At 39.6% G+C, this 24,238-nt stretch overlaps 1 long non-coding RNA gene across 1 annotated transcript; it reads right to left on the bottom strand.

Moving 5' to 3' along the window:
* Nucleotides 1-565: 565 nt before the first annotated feature.
* Nucleotides 566-20,670, bottom strand: LOC134758106 (uncharacterized). Its single transcript, XR_010132976.1, has 3 exons — nucleotides 20,414-20,670; nucleotides 5,045-5,155; nucleotides 566-4,706 (listed from the first exon to the last, which is right to left on the bottom strand). It is a non-coding gene; the product is annotated as an uncharacterized lncRNA (long non-coding RNA).
* Nucleotides 20,671-24,238: the final 3,568 nt, after the last annotated feature.

Raw genomic sequence — 24,238 nt, forward strand, 5'->3', positions numbered from 1 at the left:
CTTGGGAGTAAATTTAACAAAAATGTACACTCAACACAAACATTGTTGAAAGAAATTAAAGAAGACCTAGTTAGATGGAAAGTATCCTATTTTCATGGATTGGAAGATTTAATATTTAATTTAAAATAGCAATGTTTCCACAAACTGATCTATGGATTCAATGCAATCACTGTCAAAATACAAGATGGCTTTTTTGTAGAAATCGAAAAATTCATATGGAATTACAAGGGACCCAGAATAGCCAAAACGATCTTGATAAAAAGTAAAGTTGGGCCAGCACTTTGGGAGGCTGAGGCAGACAGATCACTTGAGTTCAGAAGTTCGAGACCAGGATGGCTAACATGGTGAAACCCCCTCTCTCCTAAAAATACAAAAATTAGCCGGGTGTGGTGGCATGCGCTGTAATCCCAGCTACTCAGGAGGCTGAGGCAGGAGAATCACTGAACCCAGGAGGTGGAGGTTGCAGTGAGCCAAGATTGTACCACTGCACTCTAGCCTGGGTGACAGCAAGGCTCTGTCTCAAAAAAAAAAAAAAAAAAAAAAAAAAAGGAATAAAGTTGGACAACTCAAACTTCCTGATTTCAAAACTTTCAACAAAGCAACAAAGCTACAGTAATCAAGATAGTGGTACTGGCATAAAGCTAGACCTACAGATGAATTGAAGTGAGAGTCCAGAAACAAACTCTCACAATGATGTTCAACTGATTTTGACAGGGGGCCAAGACAATTCAATGGGAAAAGAATAGTCTTCAACAAATGATGATGAGACAACTGGATAGTCACATGAAGAATGAAATTTGACCTCTACCTTACAATATATACAAAAATTAACTCAAAAATGGAACAAAGACCTAAATGTAAGAGCTAAAACTATAAAACTCTTAGAAAAAAACATAGGCATAAATCTTACGACTTTGGGTTTGTTACATATGATGCCAAAAGTACAACAACAGAAGAAAAATTAGAGAAGGTAAACATTATCAAAATTTTTAAATTTGGGGCATCAAAGGACACTATCAAAAAAGTGAAAAGATTAGTTAGCCAGGTATGGTGGTACACACCTGTAGTTCCAGCTACTTGGGAGGCTAAGGCAGGAGGATCACTTGAGCCCAGGAGTTTGGGGTTGCAGTGAGCTATGATTGCGCCACTGCACTACAGCCTGGGCAACAGAGCAAGACCCTGTCTCTAAATGAATTAATTAATTTAATCAAAGTTAAAAAATAAAGTGAAGAGAAAATCCACAGAATGAGATAAAAATTTGACAAATTGTATATTTGATAAGGGACTTATATCTAGAATATATAAGAAACTATTACAATTCAATAATAAAAAGGCAAACTACCCATTTTTTAAAAAACAGGCAAATGATCTAAAGAGACATTCTCCAAAGAAGATATGCAAATAACCAATGAGCAAACAAAAAGATACTCAATAGCATTAGCCATCAGGAAAATGTACACCAAAAGCACAGTAAGATACCACTCACATCTTCTAGGATGGCTAAAATAAAAAAGACAGATAACAAGCTTTGGTGAAGATGTGGGTAAATTGGAATCCTCATACACTGCTGGTGGGTGTTGGGAACAAGCCCCTCAAAATCTGGCTGTAAACTGGCCCCAAAACTGGCCATAAACAAAATCTCTGCAGCACTATGACATGTTCATGATGGCCATAACGCCCATGCTGGAAGGTTGTGGGTTTACCGGAATGAGGGCAAGGAACACCTGGCCTGCCCAGGGCAGTAAACCACTTAAAGGCATTCTTAAGCCACAAACAATAGCATGAGCAATCTGTGCCTTAAGGACATGCTCCTGCTGCAGTTAACTAGCCCAACCTATTCCTTTAATTCACCCCATCCCTTCGTTTCCCATAAGGGATACTTTTAGTTAATTTAATATCTATAGAAACAATGCTAATGACTGGCTTTGGCAGGTGGGAATGTAAAACGGTGCAGATGCTTTGAAAAATGGTTCGACAACTCCTGAACCAGTTAAATATCGTTACCATATGATCTAGCAGTTTCACTCTTACATATATACCCAAGAGAAATGAAAACATATTTCCACTGTCCACACAAAAACTTGTATACAAACGTCCATTGTGGCATTATTCACAATTGCCAAAAGGTGGAAACAACCCAAATGCCCATCAGCTGATGAATGGATAAATAAAATGTGGTATACTCAGTATTTTTCAGCAATAAAAGGAAATGAGGTACTAATGTAGGCTACAACATGAATGAACCTTGAAAACATGCCAAGAAGCCAGTCACAAGGACAAAATATTGTGATTCCATTTATATGAAATTTTCAGAATAGACAGATCTATAGAGAGAAAGTGGATTAATGGTTTCCCGGGGCTGGGGAAATGGGGTGATCAGGGTGCAGGTGAAAAAGAACAAACTCTTGCTACATGCAACAGTGTAGATGAATTTAACAGACATAGTGTTGAGCGAAAGAAGCCAGACACAAAATAGTACATACTGTATGATTCCATTTATACAAAGTTCAAGAACAGGTAAAACCATTCAATGGCAAGAGAGTCAGCAGCTGTTACCTTTTGGGGTTATTGGCTGGGAGTAGGAATAAGGCAGCCTTTTGTGGTTTTGGGAATGCTCTATTATCTTAATCTGGAAGGTGGGTACAAGAGTGAGTGTGAGTATGTATGTTTGTGAATACATCTATGTTAAAGAATTCATTTAGTTGTACACTGAATATTTGTTCACTTTACTATGTAAGTTCAAGCACAATAACAAAAATTGTATAGATAAAATAAAAAGTGCTATCCCACCAATCTAGTTAGCTTGGGAACTTCCCTATAACTGAAGCAAACTGGATCAAAATGCTTCTCTCCTCTTCTCCAGGGCCACATAGTCTGCATATTTTTAACTTTTCCTCTTCGTGGCTGCCTTCGATTGTCACTAACTGATTTCAGAGAAACCGTGAGGCAGAGAAAACTTGTGGCTTCAGGGAATGCCGGAACTTGGACCTTTAGGTCTCAGAACCCCTCTAAAAAGGTTTTCCTTTATGGCTGAGGCCTCTTTCTCTTTCCAATTGAAGGCTTATCAGGAAGGAGGGTTCCCAGGAAGCAAGCTGGGCAGGCCTACGTATTTGAAGTCTCAAAGAGTCATATAATTAACACTCCTTTGTATTGCCTGGGTTTTCCTCTCATTATTCAGTAACCACACCCTTTTTATAACATTTATGATGTTACCTGCACATATACTCACTGGGAAACAATGTGAAGTTAAGCCTAGATCTGTGACTAACACCATAAAAGCAAAACAAACGCTCTACCTCATGGGAGTGCTGCTAAAAAGACACAAAGACATATTTTAAAATATTTACATTAAGAGCAATACCATAACAAGATAACATAGATGAAAACTTTATAAACTGAAACAGGTCACACAAATGACCAAGACATAGTTTTAATTATATCATGGAAATCTCCAAAAATTATGGTCATCTATAAAGTAAGTGAAAGCACTGGAACAGCTTCCTCCAAATGAGCCTTGTAAATGGATCTATTAATAACACACTCCAAACGTTCCACTCTTAAATCTGAAAATAAACCAAGCCAATATGAAGTGAAAAGTAACCTCTGGTAAAACTGACACACCACTTTAGGTAGCTGCAGCCATGCAAAAGTTTGATATCAAAGTATCTGAAAAGCATAGCATTCACCAGTTGTCGAAGCACCGTTCCGGGACTTGCAGCATCAGCTTCACTTGAGAACCTGTTAGAGATGCACATTCTCGGGCCCCAACCCAGGCCCACTGAATCAGAAACTCTGGGAATGGGGTCCCCAGCACTCCAGGTGTTTTTGTTGTTGTTGTTTTTGGTTTTTTTTTGAGACGGAGTCTCGCTCTGTCACCCAGGCTGGAGTGCAGTGGCGCGATCTCGGCTCACTGCAAGCTCCGCCTCCCGGGTTCAGGCCATTCTCCTGCCTCAGCCTCCCGAGTAGCCGGGACTACAGGCGCCCGCCCCCACGCCCGGCTAATTTTTTGTATTTTTAGTAGAGACAGGGTTTCACCGTGTTAGCCAAGGATGGTCTTTATCTCCTGACCTCGTGATCCGCCCGCCTCGGCCTCCCAAAGTGCACTCCAGGTTTTAATTACCCCTCGGGTGATTGTGGTGCACGCTCAAGTTTGAGAACCTCAGCTGTACCCAATTACTTTAGGTGGGCAAAGGCTTTCTAGAAGATCAAACACTTCAAACACCTGGCTTCAGCTCACAAGCACGGGACAAAAGCTCTCGGTCATCCTCCTTGTTCTCCGCGGGGTTTGTAGTATGAATCTCAGGTCACAAACTCGGACTATCACCTTAATTCAGACCCTCCCTCCCAGAGTGATCTAAGTCGTGTGTCGTCTCTCCTCCTCCGCTGTTGCAGCACAGATGGAAATGGAATGGGTCTCGCTTGCAGTCTGTCACGACCTCCACTGACTTCTTCAGGGTGGTCGCTCGCGGTGGTCCTAAGGCGCTCTCATCCTCCACACCTCGCTGGGGGACCGGCGATCTCCTCCAAAGGGTCGCCCAAACCCCGCCCGCGCCACCCCCAGCTCCAGGGGCCCAGCAGCTGGCAGCTCCGCTCTCCCACCCTCAACAATGCCGGGTTTCCTCGCTTCTCCGGCTTTTACAAGAGGTCGGGAGAACGTTTGAATTGTGGTTGCTTCTTCTTTGAATCTTGCAACATTCCTAAAAGCCCTACGGAACCGAAATTTGGAGAGAACACAAATTAACAAGTCTAAAAATTATCTTGCCACAGGATAGTAGGTGCTTCCTACCATTACCTAAGTAATTTGACATCATATATTATTTAATACACTTCAGGGTTATACATAAAGGTAAAATGTGAAAGCTTGCAACTAATAATTACAGCAATAAGCAAACACATGTTTTTCCTCTTTAGTTTCGCTTTTGAAAATTATCAAATTATTTTTATGGACACAGTAATCAAAATAGAAACAATTTAGCCTAGGAAATTTAGCAAGACTCCATCTCTACAAAAAGTTAAACAATTACTTAGGTGTGGTGGCTGGTACCTGTAGTCCCAGCTACTCCGAAGGCTGAGGTGGGAAAATTGCTTGAGCTGGGGAGGTAGAGGCTACAGTGAGCTGATCACACCACTGCATTACAGCCTGGGCAACAGAGACCTTGTCTCAAAACAAGCAAACAAACAAATATATTATACATTTTTAAAAAACACCCACTTAACTCTATCACAAAAAAATCCACCAAGCTAATATTTTCATAGTCTTTTCCCATTTTAGTATATCAGTACACATATTTTATGTCCTGCCCTTCTCACTTATGATTGATTTCCATGTTACCAAGTCACCTTGTTTCCATATAAGCTTTATGAAATTAATTTACAGGAACTACATGACACTGATTATAATATGCACATATCCTTCAACCTATTATTTCCACTCCTCAGATTCTACTTAAGTATTCAGAGCAAAATTATCTTTTTCTCCCCTGTAAGTTTTTCATTTCTTCCCACATTTAGAGGAAACAGAATGCTTTCCACATCTTACTGCACCCCCTGGCTCTCTTTTGCTCAGTAACAGCAACTGTCTCAGTCAAGCGCCTCTCTGTGGAACACTGCTGTTCCTTCACAGACAAAGCCATAAAATCAGTGAAAAGCAGAGCCAGCTGCTTGCCCACTGCTAGAGGAAGAGGTCATCTCTCTTGCCTTTTATCCCATCTCAAAACACGTTATCCCTCTAATGCCTTTAGAGTTCCCTGGGCATACAGAGGTGTCCCCAAAGTGTTTTCAGAACTCTGATAATATAGGAGCAAAATCTGCCGAATCTTCCTTCCTAGAAACAAAAGTGATAAGGCCCAACCTTGAAATCTAGATGAAAATCCTGAATGTAACTTCATCTTTCAAGTTTCTGCAGTGGTTTCCAAAATGCATTTCACAGGGAGCTGTTTGGCATAGGTCAATGAAGAATGGATTTTCTGTTCCCAGAACCTTAAAATATTTATACTCTGTGCATATTCCAGAAATCAACAATAGCCCCCTACTGCCCATCACCAATTCTTCCATAAATAGATAAAGCACTTAATAGGTAACTCCCTGACAGTGGCTAGAATCAAGTGTTCATTTAATGGCCCCTTAGAGTTTCTCAGAAGTTTCTGGAGAAAATGGGAAGAATGATGTTAAAGTGCAGTCAGGTGTCACTTAACAGGAACATCTGAGAAATACGTCACAATTTCACCATTATGTAAACATCTTATGCTGTACTAAACCTAGATAACATAGCTTACTACACACTTAGGCTACATGGTATAGCTTATTGCTTCTAGGCTATAAACCCATACAGCATGTTGCTGTACTGAATGTGGCAGGCAATTGTAACACAATGGTAAGTATTTGTTTATCTAAATATATATAAACATAGAAAAGTTAACGCATTGCATTATGGCATTACGATGGCTTATGACAGCTATGATGTCACTAGGAAATAGGAATTTTTCAATTTCATTATAATTTTATAGGAGCACCGTCATATATGTGGTCAAATGTTGACCAAAACATTACTATACAGTACCTGACTATAGTTCCTTTGCTTTATCCCTGACTCCTACTCCAAAGTTTGGCTTTTATCAACTGAGCAAAAGATAGAGGAAAAAATACTGTTTTCTTTCACTATGAAGGTAAAAAATATAACAAAGTCTTCTCTGAAAAATTCCTATAAAATCCAAGGTTAGAACATTTGGAAATAGCAAAAAAGATTATTGGGTATCTCAAATGGAAAACTAAGCACTATTTAGAACCCACCTTTCAGGTTATCTGATTGTACCTTTCCATTGCTTTTGAATTATTTTACAACTCTGTAAATTGTCAATAAGTGATAACAATGCAAAGTTAGTGTTGTTTACAAAGACATTTTGTTAGAAATCCAATTTTCTGCCTCCTGTTGAAAAAGTCAGTTTCTCCATCCATTTGTAAATTCATTTCAGTATTGCTTTGCTCCACATAAATTTGTGCTTCTTTGACCTCTCCTTTGAACTCATTGTTTAACATCTTACTATTTCTTCATTTATAATGACTTAAATAAAATCTTTAACACATGTTCATTTTATATCTGTATAGTCATAATTTTACCCCTCTGTGAAAATCATCCTTGGCCAGGCACAGTGACTCGTGCCTATAATTCCAGCACTTTGGGAGGCCAAGGCGGGAGGATCACTTCAGCCCAGGAGTTTGAGACCAGCCTGGACAACATAGTGAATTCCCTGTGTTAATTTCACTTTTTAAAAAAACATTTTTCCCCTCCTACAAACTCTCAGTCTCCCTGTGACTGAACATCACCAATGATGTTCTGAATGACTCAGGTGAAAAGCGAAGGATTGAGGTGGAATTTGTTGTCTGAGAACAGATCTAACAGCCAGAACAAGTAAGTCTTGCATAGGAAGCCGAGTTGGGAGCCAGCGAGGAAGGATAAGGGGGCAGGGACTCAAAGTAGGCGGTCCACTTTCCCTTTGGGGGTAATTTCATCCTTTGGGGGTAATTTCATCTCTACAAAAAATAAAAATAGAAATAAAAATAAAAAATTAGCCAGATGTGATGGCACATGCCTGTAGCCCCAGCTACTCAAGAGGCTGAAGGGGGAGAATTGCTTGGAGGTCAGGGCTGCAGTGAGCCGTGATTGTGCCACTGCATTCCTGCCTGAGTGACAGAGCAGTGCCACTGTGACGGGGCGTGCCACTGCATTCCTGCCTGAGTGACAGAGCAGTGCCACTGTGACAGGGTGTGCCACTGCATTCCTGCCTGAGTGACAGAGCAGTGCCACTGTGACAGGGCGTGCCACTGCATTCCTGCCTGAGTGACAGAGCAGTGCCACTGTGACAGGGCGTGCCACTGCATTCCTGCCTGAGTGACAGAGCAGTGCCACTGTGACAGGGTGTGCCACTGCATTCCTGCCTGAGTGACAGAGCAGTGCCACTGTGACAGGGTGTGCCACTGCATTCCTGCCTGTCTCAAAAAAAAAAAAAAGTGAAAATCATCCTTTAACAAGGTCAAGCCTTCCAATTTCAATAAGAGGACTAGGAAAATCTACCCTTACGTTCAAAGAATTGCTAAATAAAATACAACAATAATTCTCTTGAGTAGCTAAACTCACAAGTTATAAAGGAGAATCTCCAAGTGCCAGAGTGAAGAAGGAATGGAAAACTGAGCACAGCAGATAATCCTGTGGCTGTCCTAGAAGCTACAAAGGGACTAGAGATAAACTCTTGAATCCACAAAGGTTAGGGAGGTGAAGGTGAATAAATTGAGATCTTTGAGTTAAAAAGTGGACCAGCATGAAATGTATCTACTACCAAGTCAGAAAGATGCTTAGGAAGCTTATCTTCCTCTTTTCTGGACTTTGGAGTCCAGAAAATAAAATTTATTTATTTATTTGAATTTTAAAACTTTGGGCCTAATTACCTCATCTCAGATCTGGTGTAAAATTATTGTTATTATTATTATTATTTGAGACAGAGTCTTGCTCTGTTGCCCAGGCTGGAGTGCAGTGGCACAATCTCAGCTCACTGCAACCTCTTCCTCCCGGGTTCAAGTGATTCTCCTGCCTCAGCCTCCCGAGTAGCTGGGATTACAGGTGCCTGCCACCACACCCGGCTAATTTTTGTATTTTTAGTAGAGACGGGGTTTCTCCATTTTGGCCAGGCTGGTCTCAAACTCCTGACCTCAGGTGATCCACCCACCTAGGCCTTCCAAAGTGTTGGGATTACAGGCATGAGCCACCGCACCCAGTCCACTGTAAAAATTTTAGAATCCAAGAACTTTAATACCCAAACCTCGGCTGAAAAATTAACATAAAATAATGTGAGATTAGCAATATCCTTGGGTCCCATGGCTCTTCGCAAAGCCAATGCCCGTTTATGAAAGAATATTTCTACAACTCAAGCCACTGACAATTTTCGAGGAAAACAGAGCCCCTACTAAAGATGGGCTACTGTAGAAAATTGTTAAAGCACAATGAATTATTCCACCATAAGTGAGAGTCAGTAAACACAAGTACCAAAACTTGAGACAATAAAAAAAAACTGGAGGAAAATAAAATAATTATGTTTAAAATTATTTAAAACGTGTTTTTTAAAAAATCACAACCTCTGGTATGAAGAAAGCCAAATTAAAAAAAAAAGAAAAAAAAAAGAAAAAGAAAACCCAAAGAAAATAAGACCTTATTTAAAAAACAAGCAAGATTGCAGAAAAAATCTTAAAAGGAATCAAATAGAAATTTTAGAAGTTGGCCGGGCATGATGGTTCACACCTGTAATACCAGCACTTTGGGAGGCCAAGGTGGGTGGATGACTTGAAGTCAGGAGTTTGAGACCAGCCTGGCCAACATGGAAAAACTCCGTCTTTACTAAAAATACAAAAATTAGCCAGGTATGGTGGCGGGCACCTGTAATCCCAGCTACTCGGGAAGCTGAGGGAGGAGAATTGCTCGAACCTGAGAGGAGGAGGTTGCAGTGAGCCGAGACTGTGCCACTGCACTCCAGCCTGGGCAACAAAGCAAGATCCTGTCTCAAAAAAAAAAAAAAAGAAAAAGAAATTTTAGAAGTGAAAAGGAATTATCGGAACTTCAAAGCCACAAAAGATGAGCAAAACAGCCCATTAGACCAAATTAAAGAGATCATTATCAAGCTAGGAGGCAGATGAGAAAATGACCCAAAATATTGCTGAGAGATAAAAAGAAGGGATTGCAATGAAGAGATTAGGAAACATAAAGACAACACGAGAAGGTTAAACATATTTTAATAGGAATTCTGGAGGGAAAGAAGAAGAGAATTCTGGAAGGAAAGAGAGAGAAATTTGAAGAGATGAGCTAGGCACACAGTGGCTTGCATCTGTGGATCACTTGAGGCCAGGACTTCAAGACCAGCCTGGACAACATAATGAGACTCCCAATTCGACAAAAAAAAAATTTAAAAATTAACCGGGAGTGGTGGCACAAGCCTGTAGTCCTAGCTATTTGAGAGGCTAAGGTGGGAGGATGGCCTGAGCCTGGGAGGTCAAGGCTACAGTTAGCCCTGATGGTGCCAATACACTCCAGCCAGAGCAACAGAGAGAGACTTTGTCTCTGAAAAATAAAATAAAACAAAGAAATAAAAATGAAGAAATTTGAAGAGATAAAGGGCAGAAAAGTTTCTAGCCTTGGTGAAAGACATAAACCCCAGATTCAAAGATCACTATGTTCACAAAGTTAGAAAAGTAAAATAGACTTACTGTCCCACGTAGCTTAGTGAAACTTCAAAACACCAAAATCAAAGATAAAGTCTTTTAATACGTAAAGACCCTGAGAAAAAATATATATTACAAAGAAGGACAATAAACTGGCTAGGCACAGTGGCTCACACTTGTAATCCCAGCACTTTGGGAGGCCGAGATGGGCAGATCACTTGAGGTCACAAGTTCAAGACCAGCCTGGCCAACATGGTGAAACCCCATCTCTTCTAAAACCACAAAAATGAGCAGGGTGTGGTGGCACACACCTGTAGTCCCAGCTACTCAGGAGGCTAAGGTGGGAGGATCACTGAGTCCAGGGGGGTTGAGGCTGCAGTGAGCTGTGATTGTGCCACTGCACTCTAGCCTTGGCAACAGAGCAAGACTCTGTCTCAAAAAAAAAAAAAAAAAGAAGGACAATAAAACTGATAACTGACTTTGTAACAGTAATAATAGAGACACCAGGAAATAATCTGATCGGCGACCGTGGTGACTCGAGACCAGCCTGGGCAACAGGATGAAATCCCATCTCTACAAAAAATACAAAAATTAGCCGAATGTGGTGGCATGCACCTGTAGTCCCAGCTATTAGGAAGGCTGAAGTGGGAGGATCACTGAGTCCAGGGAGGTTGAGGCTGCAGTGAGCCACAATCACGCCACCGCACTCCAGCCTGGGCGGCAGAGTGAGACCCTGTCTATAGATAAATAAATAGAATAACATCTCATGGCTGAGGGAAAAGTATTGTCAACCTAGAAGTGAATACCCAACTCATTCAAGAGAGAAGGCAAATTAAAACATTTTCATACGAAGAGATGAAAGAACTTGTCATTGATAGTTGCTGAAAGAACACTAAGGAATGTACTTCAGGAAAAAGAAAATGGAATCCAGAAAGAATAAGATGCAAGAAGGAATGATAAGTAACGTAAAAACAAAAAAAGCACATGCTTATAAAAAACAATAATAATAGCTAATTTGGGCAAAAATACTAGATGACATTAATGTAAAATATGGAAGAGATAATTGAAATCAAAGTATTTTACAGTCTTTGTTCAAGAAGAAAGTAGAAATAAAGATTCATTTTAGACTTCATCAAATATACCTGATTATGTTTAAAAGGTGTTTTTGAGAGAATAGAGATAGAGCGTGTAACTATGAAAAACACAGAGGGGAGAATATCATAAGGAAATCTCAAACGGACGCTCTCCCAAATGCGCCAGCGTTCTCCCATACGCAGTATCAGGCCTCCTGTAACTGCTGTGCCCACACACCAGAGGGAGATAGAGACCCAGCCCTCCACCCAGCTCTGCCCAAGAACAAAGGTAAAAATAGGTATGGTGGTAAGAACAAGAATGAATCTGAAATGAGAATGAATCTGAGAAGGAGAATGGACCAGTAAGCTCAGATAATCTACATGTTGGCAAATGGACAGTTAGAAACAACATTGTTTTGTTTGTTTGTTTGTTTGAGATGGAGTTTCACTCTTGTCACCCAGGCTGGAGTGCAATGGCACAATCTCAGCTCACTGCAACCTCCACCTCCCAGGTTCAAGCGAGTCTCCTGTCTCGGCCAGGCTGGTCTCGAGCTCCTGACCTCAGGTGGTCTGCCTGCCTCTGCCTCCCAGAGTGCTGGGATTACAGGCATGAGCCACCGCACCCGACCGAAACAACATGTTTTGTTGGTCAAAAGAAATTGAAAGAAAAAGTTTGGATAAAGACTTTGTACATTATATGGCTGGGCTTGCAAGACTACTAGACAACAAAGTTACATAATTTTACATTACATTACAAATAAAGCTGGACATCTAAAGGTCCAAGTTGAGCTTCCAGGACAAACCACTGTCAAAAGCAGGTTACATCTGTTCCAGGAGAGCATGCCTAAATCCAGTCAATGACACTGGAAATGATGAAGACACCGGGGATATTTAAATTGAACTCAACATTTTACATTCCAGTTTTTCAGAGAATTGCTGCACAATTTGGATGATAGCCACAATCCAGGAAGAAGACTTAAAAGATCATCAGAATGAGTGAAGTTTGTTAAAGCAGACTGATTTTTGATGTTTGTTTTAAAATTGTATGTTTCTTTCACAACTTATGATACTGATTTACCTTAAGACAAATGTTAAACCTACTTGTTCTTTTGTCGTAAGGAATTTATTTGGATGAAAGACAATAACATCTGCTGTTTAGAGAAAAAAGGAGAAAATGTGTTGCTAGTTTTCCTGCTGTGACCACTTCACCTCCAGTAAATGGATGTTTTGAATAATTCTATGCCCTATAATTATCATGGACTATGTATAAAACCCCAGTTTTAACTAATTTGTGTACTGATTAAGGTCCTAGGGGAGGCAGAAATCTGCATTTGATATCATAATGCAGGGGTCTGATTTCATATTTTAGTAGCTTGTGGCTATTTTTCTTTTTTACAAATGTTGATATTATACACATTCTTCTCGTAACCTTATGTTACAGAGGAAGACTGTGTCTCAAGAAAAAACAACAATCTTACGTTGTCACCACAAAAAAAAAAAAATCAACACAAAGGCATTTCTAAATACAGCTGTAGGAAGTTGGGTTTGAATTTGTAAGATTAGTAGTTGCGGAAATTGAACACTGGGGGGCACCCAATCATTATAAAAATACTAACATTTATTCACTTTTAAAAATATAATGTGATTGAAAAATTTCACAAAGAAGAGATTTTTGTAATTCTTTGCTAAATAGGGAGTTTAAAACTTTTTATTTGGAAATAATTTCAAAGTTATAAAATGTTGCAAAAAATTTTTTAAACTACCAAAAACAGCCATATTTACCCTTTACCCAGATTTACCTATTCAACATTTTATACCATTCACTTCATTATTTTCTCTCTCTTTCTCTCTGGATATAATTATTTTCCTGAACTATTTGCGGGTAAGTTATATACGTCATGGGTCTTTACCCCTAAATATTTTGGCGTGTATTTCCCAATAATGGGGTTATTCAAAAGAGTCTATCTTTTGATAGTAAGCATTACATATATTATTTTTACAGTACAAAAGATTATGATAAAAATGTCATTTTCCCCCCAAAAGCTACATGGTAAGCTACAGTTTTCTGTACTTTATGTAAGTGTAAATTATGATTTCTAAATGAAAAAACAATTTCATATTAATTTCTACAAATTAAGCCTTTCTCAAATTATCCCTAAAGTGGGAGAGAGGAAAGAAATACAACTTAATCACCACCAGTTTCTGAAATAGAAGAGCCACAGGTAAACACTACAGTAAATAAAATGTTGCCGGGCATGGTGGCTCACACCTGTAATCCCAGCACTTCAGGAGGCTGAGGTGGGTGGATCACTTGAGGTCATGAGTTCGAGACCAGTCTGGCCAACATGGCGAAACCCTGTCTCTACAAAAATACAAAAATTAGCCTGGCATGGTGGCGCATGCCTGTAATCCCAGCTACTTGAGAGGCTGAGGCACAAGAATCGCTTGAACCCAGGAGGCAGAGGTTTCTGTGAGCTGAGATTGCGCCACTGCACTCCAGCCTGGGCAACGGAGCAAGACTCTGTCTCAAAAGAAAAAAAGAAAGAAAGAAAAAAGAATATGCCATGCTGGAAATCCCAAATCCCAGTCAATCCAACAGAAAGAAGTTAAAAGTAAGCAAAATAATAAAAACTAAAACGTACAGTAAACAGAAAGGCAATAAATATGATAGTAAAAATAAATCCAAAACATTACTAGTTTTAATATATGCAGATGAATTAAATAGTATTTTTAAACTACATAAAAACATAATTATAATCCACATGTTTATACTAGATACTTAAAACACAAGGACATAGAGAGATTGAACATAAACGAGTAGAAAAAAATACTTTTGGATGCAAACTGCATCCAAAAGAAAGGTGAATACATATATTTATTACACATATTATTTGAATATATAAATATATATTTGAATATGTATTGTTCAGTACGTTTGAATGTATACAGTTGCCCTAGGTATCCATAGATTGGTTCCAGGACCCTGGCAAATACAAAAATCTGTGGATGCTCAAGTCCCTTATATAAAATGGCACAATATTTGAATATAACCTGATATATATTCAATATATATATATTGAATATAACCTGATATATATTCAATATATATATATTGAATATATAATAAAGTATATGGCAGTCTCCCATATACTTTAAATCATCTTTAGATAACTTACAACATCTAACACAATGCCTACATATCATTTCATTCATGTAAATTCAACACAGTACTAGGCATGGCAAGTTCAAGTTTTGCCTTTTGAAACTTTATGGAATTTTGTTCTGAATATTTTCAATCTTTGGAGGGTTGAATTCACAGATGCACACAGATATGGAGGGCCAACTATGTATTTGAGAATATACATATCTGTGTGTGTGCATATATATATATATATATACACTAAAGATTATATGTAACCGTAATATCAAATATAATAGACTGTAAGTGAAAAAGCACTATTAGAGATTCGGATGGATGTTACATAATGAAAAAGAAATAATCTATCAGAGAGATATCTCTAAATTTGAATATACCTAACAGAGCCTCAAAATATTTAAAGAAAAATATACAGAAATATTGGAAGAAATTTACAAGTCCATAAACCTCTATCAAAAAGTAAAAAACTGATAAGAATCTAGATGTAAACAACATAATTAACAACTTGAACAAAGAAACAAACACAGAACTGGCACCAAAAACTAGAGAATACACTTTTTAAATTATTATCATTATCATTATTATTATTATTTTGAGATGGAATCTTGCTCTGTCGCCAGGCTGGAGTGCAGTGGTGCGATCTCAGTTCACTGCAACCTCTGCCTCCTGGATTCAAGCGATTCTCCTGCCTCAGCCTCCCCAGTAGCTGGGATTACAGGCACGCACCACCACGCCCACCTAACTTTTGTATTTTTGGTAGAGACGGGGTTTCATCATTTTGGCCAGGATGGTCTCGATCTCCTGATCTTGTGATCCACCCATCTCGGCCTCCCAAAGTGCTGGGATGACAGGCATGAGCCACCACTCCCAGCCTATTATTTTTAATCATATATAGTACATTATAAAAAGTAACCACATAGGGATACCGTCACTCTGATACATTGCTGAAGGGAATATAGAACAGAATAACCTCAATGGAAGGGAATTTGATACTATTGAACTGCATTTATCCTTTGGCTCAGAAATCTTACTTCCAAGAATTTATCCTAAAAACACACTTGCACAAATATGAAAAGATATAATACATAAGGTAATTTATTTCAGTTCTATTTGTAATGGCAAGAGACTGTAAAACTAATGTCTATGAATAGTGACTGGTTGAATAAATCATGGCACATCCTGATCATGGAGCTATAAAAAGAAGTGAGGAATATCTCTATACACTTACATGGGCTGATGCCCAGGATATATATTTTTTGCTTTTGGTTTCCAGGATATATTTTAAGTGGAGAAAGCAAGATAAAGAAAAGGGTATCTGTGCAATCCTACCGTTTATCTAAGAAAGTGAATATTTATATATCCCTATCTCTATTATCTATCTCTTAATAAAAGCATAAAAGAAAGCCTTTTATAAAAAGGTTATCTAAAACCCAAGAATTGTTCCCCTAGGCACATACCCAAGAGAAAAAAGAAATCACATATGTCCAACACAAAAACTTGTACATGAATGTTCATGGCAACATTATTCATAATAGCCCCCAAATGGAAACAATCCACATGTCCATCAACTGATGAATGGGGAAACATATCAAAAAGAATGAAGTACTGATTCATGCTCTAAAATGAATGAGCCTTGAAAACATTATGTTAAGTAAAAGAAGTCAATCACAAAAGGTCACATACTGTATTATTCCGTTTATATGAAAAGTCCAGAGTAGGCAAATCTAGAGAGAAAGTAGATTCTGTGGTTGCTAGAGGTTAGGGGAACGGGGAGGAGCAATGAACATCAATAGGTATGGGGAAGGGAGTGATAGATACAAAGTTTATTTCTGGGGAAATGAAGTATTCTGAAATTTGGTAGTAATGATGGTTGCATAGCTTTGTAAAATATACTAAAAACCACTGAAATGTACACTTTAAAAGGGTGAATGTTATGCCATATTAATCTCACAAAATATTGTAACCTTATCAATAGGAAGAGACAAGAAAGTAGAAAGAACAAGAATAGGAACTGAAGGCAGGCACGGTGGTTCACACCTGTAATCCCAGCAATTTGGGAGGCTGAGGTGGACAGTTCGCTTGAGCCCAGGAGTTGGAGACCAACCTGGCAACATGGTGAAACCCCATCTCAGCACACACACAAAAATTACAAAAAATTAGCCCGGCATGGTGGCACACATCTATAATCCCAGCTACCCAAGAGGCTGAGGTGGGAGGATCACCTGAGCCCAAGAGGTAGAAGCTGCCTGTAGTGAGCTGTGATCATGCCACTGCACTCCACCCAGGGCAACAGAGTAAAACTCTGTCTCAAAGAAAGAAAACAAGAAATAAGAACTAGATTTCTCTGAATATACCTGGTTTAATAGATTTGATATTAAAACCAAGAAAATATAATATATAGTTACTAAACTAAATTAAAAATATAAAAGCAACCACTGAGATTCTCTTTCTGGCATGGCAACCTGAGGACCTCCATGGACCCACTCCACAATGAAACTGGTGAAAATCATTAAAAAACAAAATTTAAATTCTCTAGAAATGGTCTTAAGGCCATACAGCAAATGAAGAAACATTTATTCGAGAAAACCTACTAAAACTGGCTGGGCATGGTGGCTCATGCCTGTAATCCCAGCACTTTGGAAGGCTGAGGCAGGCAGATCACCTGAGAGGTCAGGAGTTCAAGACCAGCTTGGCCAACACGGGGGAACCCCATCTCTACTAAAAAATACAAAAATTAGCTGGGCGTGGTGGTGCATTCCTATAGTCCCAGCTACTCAGGAGGCTGAGGCAGGAGAATCGCTTGAACCCAGGAGGAGGAGGTTGCAGTGAACCAAGATGATGCCACTTGCACTCCAGCCTGGGTGACTGAGTGAGACTCCATCTCAAAAAGAAAAGAAAAGAAAAGAAAAGAAAACCTACTAAAACTAGTTAGGAATGGTAAGAGTCTATGGCATTTGAGTCATGACCAATTTCCTTCCCCTTCCATATTCAGAGTGATGGGAACCCTACTCCAGGTAGACACAGCCAAGAACACAGGGCTCCCTCTGCCCTCACCTCCCATCTAGAGGGCTGCAGTATCTTCCCATCAGGGCAGCATGTCTCCATTTCTCCTCCTTTCCCAGCTACCTGTTGCAAAGGCTAAGTTCTGGGTGGTGTAGCCGAAAGGTGGGAGCCCCCTTCTTCTACCCAGCCCCCACTCGTGGGATACAGAATCTACTGAGAATACTGGGTCCAATCCCCATCACTCCAGCCCATTCATATAGCAAAGGTTCCATGCCAGCACAGGCAAGTCAAGAATACCAAGGGCTATAGAGCAGAAATTGAAGAAATTGAGTACAGAAAAACAATAGAGAGAATTAATAAACCTGAAAGTTGGTTCTTTTAAAAGAGCAACAAAGTTGACAAACCTTTAGCTAGATTAACCAAGAAAAAGAGAGAAGGCTCAAATGAAAGAGAAATGTTACCATTAATGTTACAAAATAATAATGATTATAAAGGAATATTGTGAACAACTGTATGCCAAGCAGATAACAGACGAAATGAACAAATTTCTAAAAAGACACAAACTACTAACACTGAATCAAGAAGAAACAAAAAATCTGAACAGACCTCTAACAAGTATAGAAATTGAATTTGTGGGTGGGCACAGTGGCTCACACCTGTAACTCCAGCACTTTGGGAGTCTGAGGTGGGAGGATCATTTGAGCCCAAGAGTTTGAGACCAGTGTGGGCAATACAGCGAGGCCCCATCTCTACAAAACAAAAAGTAAATAATTAGCTGGGCGTGGTGACATACACTTGTAGTCCCAGGTACTCGGGAGGCTGAGACAGGAGGATTGCTTGAGCCCAGGAGGTCAAGGCTGCAGTGAGTCATGATCGTGCCACTGCACTCCAGCCTAGCTTACAGAGGAAGACCCTGTCTAAAGGTGGGGAAAAAAAGAAATTGAATTTGTAACAAAACAACTATCCACAAAGAAAAGCCTAGGCCCAGATGGCTTTATTGGTGAATTCTACAAAACATATAAAGAATTCATGCCAATTCTTCACAAGCTCTTCCAGGAAACCGAAGAGAACAACTCCCAACTTATTCTACGAAGCCAGTATTACCCTGATAACAAAACCTACACAACAAGAAATGAAAACTGCACCAAGATCTCTTACGAACATAAATGTAAATTCTACAGCGATACTAGCAAACCAAAATCTCTACCTGAAAAAGGGCAACTACAAAAAACTCACAACTAACATCATACTTCATGGTAAACAACTGAATGTTTTCTTGTTCTTGTTAAGATCCAGAAGAAAACAAAGATGTCTACTGTTGCCACTTTTTTTTTTTTTTTTTTCCCGCCCAGGCTGGAGTGCAGTGGCAAGATCTCCGGTCACTGCAACCTCTGCCTCCCAGGTACAAGCAATTCTCCTCTCAGCCTCCCAAGTAGCTGGGATTACAGGTGTGCACCACCACGCCCGGCTAATTTTTGTATGTTTTGTAGAGACGGGGTTTCACCATGTTGGCCAGGCTGGTCTCGAACTCCGGACCTCAGGTGATCCACCTACCTTGACTTCCCAAAGTGCTGGGATTACCGGTGTGAGCTACCGCACCCAGCCCACTGTTGCCACGTCTATTCAATATTGTACTGGAGGCTAATTCTGACCAGGGTAATTAGACAAGTAAATGAAAGAAAAGGCATTCAGACTGGAAAGGAAAGAAGTAAAACTATCTCTATTTGCAGATCAATCTTGTGTGTGGAAAATCCTAAGAAATTCACTAAACAACTATTAGCACTAGTAAATGAGCTCTACAAGGTTGCAGGGTACAAGATCAATATACAAAAACAACTGAATGTCTATACAGTAGCAGTGAGCAAAAAGAAAATAAAATTAAGGAAAAAATTCCACTTACAATGGAATCAAAAAGAATAATGTACTTAGAAATAAATTTAACAAGAACAAAACGTATTTTCTGAAAACTACAAAACATTGTTGAAAGACAGGAAGGAAGGCTGGGCAAAGTGGCTGTTTGTAATCCCAGCAGTATGGGAGGCCGAGGTGGGAAGATCACTTGAGCCCAGGAGTTTGAGACCAGCCTGGTCAACATAGTGACACCCTGTCTCTACAACAAAGTACAAACAATTAGCCAGCCATGGTGACAAGTACCTGTAGTCCTAGCTATTCAGGAGGCTTACGCAGGAGGATCACTTGAGCCCAGCAGTTTGAGGCTTCAGTGAGCTATTCCACTAAACATGCCTTGGTGACAAAGCAAGACTCTGTCTCTTTAAAAAAACTTTTTTTTAAAGGGATACAAACATAAAATTAAAGACATAAATGAAAACCTATAGTCTTACATTTGAATTGGAAATATCGGTATAAATTATACCAGTATAAATAACAGTATAAATATTCTCTTAAAAATACATATTTTATAAGCTATGTTCACTAAAAGTCTTAGAAGCAGTGACAACACAGCTGCAATGGACTCCCCTAGAGTCCAGGTTGAAATCTCTAAATACCATATCCTGATAAAAAGAACCAGAACTCCTGGGAAAAAAGGCTGATTCCAAGTTTAGAGAAGGAAATATCTCAGATGAATCCAGGGCATCTTGTTACTCCAGTCTCATTTCTATGTGTTTCACATATATAAGCTCATTTAATCTTTATTTTATAGTTGAGGAAACTGAGGCTTAGGTTGCCCAAGGTCATATAGATACAAAGTGACAGAAAACAGATACAAATCCAGGCTTCAGAGCCAGCACTTGAAAAGTTACTCAACCTTACTAGTAATCAGAGAATGCACATTAAAACAGTGAGGCAACTTGACCTTCTTATTAGATGGGCAAAAGTTAATATCTGATAAAATGAAATTTTAGCAAGCACTTGAGGATAGAGGAACTCTTGCACATTGTTAGTGGAAACAATGTTTTTTATACCCTCTTTTGGATAGCAATTTCACCATACCTCATACATTTGAAGATGTACGTACCTCATGCCCAGACATTCCAAATTCCAGACTAGAGAAATTCTGTATACAGCTAAACAAGGAGAAAATATATTAATATAAACACCCATATTCATTGCAACCCACATTGCAAACAAGTGGGAACAAGTGGAAACAACTTCAGTATCCCTCATAAGGCAGTTAGATAAATAAATGTGGCTTATTTATAAAAAGTATACTCTATAAAGCAATTCAAATGAATGAAACAGATCCACTGAAGAAACCTCAAAATGATGTTGAGTGTAAAGTTTCATACGACAATGTACAGTTTGATACCACCTCTTTAAATCTTAAAAGTGTACAAGGGTATGTTTTATTTATAAATGTATACATGTATTCTAAAAGTATCAGAAAAATATGTAAATAGCCTACATTGACTTTAGGGGGCAAATAAGGGGTATTTTCATCCTACCTGTAACATTTTGTTTATATTTTTAAAAAGAGATTTGAAGCAAATATGGCAAAATTTTAACAACTGTGGCATATTGATAATGACATGTAGACATCTCATGTTATTTCATGTATATTTGAACTTTTTATAATTAAAATATTTAAAAATCTAGCATACTGAATTTTTATCTGATATCTGATATGAGGCACAATTTGCTCATTACTAAAAAACAAACAAACAAAAAAGAGGGCCAGGTGCAGTGGCTCATGCCTGTAATCCCAGCACTTTGGGACACTGAGGCAGGAGGATCACTTGAGGCCGGGAGTTCTAGGCTGCAGTGAGCAATGATCGCACCACTGTACTCCAGCCTGGGTGACAGAAAGAGACACTCTCAAAAAAAACCCAAAAAAACAAAAACAAACAAACAAACAAAAAGACTGAAGGCTACATTGAAGTGTGGTAACTTTGAGGGAATCCAGAAACAGAAAAGGGTCATTAGTGGAATATTGGTGAAATCCAAATACAGTCCTAAGTTAGTTAAACTATTATTGCTGTACTGTTAATTTCTTGGTTTTGAAAAATATACCATGGATATAATAAGATGTTAATATTAGGGGAAGTGGAGTAAAGGATATACAGGAACTTTCTATGCTATCTTTGCAACCTTTCTGTAAATCTAAGTTTATTTGAAAATGAGGAAGGTATAAAATCAAATTCCATTTTGTTTACTTATTTTGAGACAGAGTCCCACTTTGTGACCCAGGCTGGAGTGCAGTAGTGTGATCTCAGCTCACTGCAGCCTTGACCTCCCAAGCAATCTTTCCACTTCAGCCTCCCAGGTAGCTGGGACTACAAGCATGAGCCACCACATTTGGCTAAGTTTTTTATTTTTTATAGAGATGGGGTCTCACTACATTGCCCAGACTGGTCTCAAACTCCTGGGCTTGAGCAATCCCCCCACCTTGGCTCCCAAAGTGCTGGGATTAAAGACATAAGCCACCACATCCAGGCCAAATTCCATATATTTTCTCTAAACATTTTTCTGTTTTCTTTTAACGGGAATTCAACTTTTCAAGGACAAGTTTTAAGAGCCTATATGTTTGCCGATTGCCTTTTTCATGTCCAGGATGGCATTACCTGTAGGTACAATCACTGCACTTCCCACTGATGGCAATTTTGATGTAAGGTAACAAAAGGGGTGTCATAGGAGCATCTAAAGCAGGGCTAACTAGTGTGGAAGAGTAATCTTTGAGACCAATATGCTCTCAACCTGCTACATGCAAAACATTTTTTAGCGGAAGCTACATAGCAGAATATGATGCATAGTCCTATACAGTTTGAGAAGCCATTTGGAAGGCAAAACTTTGGAAAGGTAAAAGTATAATTTGAGATCTACAAATAGCTAGTGATCCTAGAATGGTAGGTGACTTTCAGCCAAGCCAAATATCAATATGAAGGCTATGATTTCTTTTTGTTTTCAGTCAGGAAGGTCCTTCACCCTATCAAAGCTCTATTGGTTTTGCAGCTCACAAAGTCAGTGGTATCTTATTTGCATAGAATATTTCTAATTTTTCAAAGTGATTTTACCATCATTAGACTTCACTGTATGAGGCAGGTGGGTGTTTCGTTTTCCTCAAGTGAAATGAATGAAGCTCAAGGAGGTTTTGGGATGCAAGACTATGGAACTAGTTAGTGCCAGAGCTGGAACCAGAACTCAGGGCCCTTTTCAATACTTCTCAAAGTTTTGTTTGCAGATAGATCACCTGAGGATCCTGTGAAAATGCAGATTCTGATTCAGTGGGCCTTTGGTGGGGTGTCTGAGACACTGCATTTCTATCAAGCTTCCAGGTTACTGCTGGTCCTCAACCTACACTCTGAGTAGCAGATTAGATCAGGCTGAGTTTTTGTTTTTGTTTGAGTTTTGTTGTTGTTGTTGTTTTGTTTTTGACAGGTTCTGGCTCCATTGCCCAGGCTGGAGTGAAGTGGTGTGCTCTCAGCTCATTGCAATCTCTGCCTCCAGGGCTCAAGCAATCCTCCCATCTCAGCCTCCCGAGTAGCTGGGACCACAGGCACACACTACCAAGCCCAGCTAATTTTTGTATTTTTTGTGGAGACAGGGTTTCATCATATTGCCCAGGCTGGTCTCGAACTCCTGAGCTCAAGCAACCCACCTGCCTTGGCCTCCCCAAGTGCTGGGAGTATATAGGCTTGAGCCACCGCGCCTGGACAAAACCAGGCTGAGTATTAAACTCTGCTGGGTCAGCTTTCCCTGTGTGTATTTGGCAACATAGATGAATTTTAGTGGGATGTTTACAAAAAGAAAGGAATCTGGCCTTGAAAAACATCTTTATACTATTCTCAAGAAAGAACAAATGACTTTCCGGATGACGTTCATTGTCTGTGGTACCTTTCTTCTCCACTTAATCCACGACTAATTAACAGGCAGATTGTGCACCAGTAACTAGGGCTGGAGCTAGGCAGAAACATGCTTGGATACTCCCACTGTAAAATCACCTTTATGATTTAGGCTTTATCTGCAATTACAATCTATCTCAATCCCAAATGTATTTGTGCTTTAGGATCTGCAGTTGTGCATTTATTGGTGCTGCACATGTCAAACAGAAAACAAAGTTGCAGCGTCTTGGTGGTTTACCCTGGTCTCATGGCACTTCTGGGTGCCAGAAGCTAAATGTGCTGAGTAGGTTGCTCTGTGTGGCTCCATGGATGACACTTTCCCAAAAGGGTGCTGGAGTCTCCTTTGCCCAATGTGAGACTTGGTTTGGCAGCCACACCACATCCTAAATGATAGTCAAAATGGTGTGGACTTACAGTGGGGAATTCCTTTGTGAGAACAAGCTATCTCTACTCAGGGACTGGATTTGGTTTGGAGTATACTCGCCTGGTTTGCATGGGTCTGGCACAGAGAAGGGTGCACTGGTGTGGTGTCCTTGTACCGTCCTATACCCTAGGATGGGGCTGAGACAGAGGGCAGCTGACAGCCCACAAGCACCTGCTCTAACAGCAAGCATGGCTGTTTGACTCTTTCCTTATAACCGGACTGACCAGTGTGGTAAAGTGTCAGCTTTCTTTGATAAAGTGCTTTTTTGTTTTCTCAATGACACATTATGAACCTTTCTCAAATACAACTGAAAGACAAATATCACACTGTTGAAGTACTTCCAAATATCAAGCCTATCCTGGAGGAGTTTGTTTAAAGGGTAAAGAAACTGAATTCTGGTGCTGAGCCCAGTCATCAACCAGAGGTCACCAAGCTTGGAAGTAGTTGGGACGACTGTTATACCAGGGTTAGGGGATTTTACAAAAAGACCTGCTTCTTAAAGATTATCCTGATATAAGGCATTCATCGATCTTTTTCACTTTATCACTCAACTAATATGTTGAACTCCCACTATATGTGT

This window comes from Gorilla gorilla, chromosome 2 (assembly GCF_029281585.2).
Source record: "Gorilla gorilla gorilla isolate KB3781 chromosome 2, NHGRI_mGorGor1-v2.1_pri, whole genome shotgun sequence".
Lineage (NCBI taxonomy): Eukaryota > Metazoa > Chordata > Mammalia > Primates > Hominidae > Gorilla > Gorilla gorilla.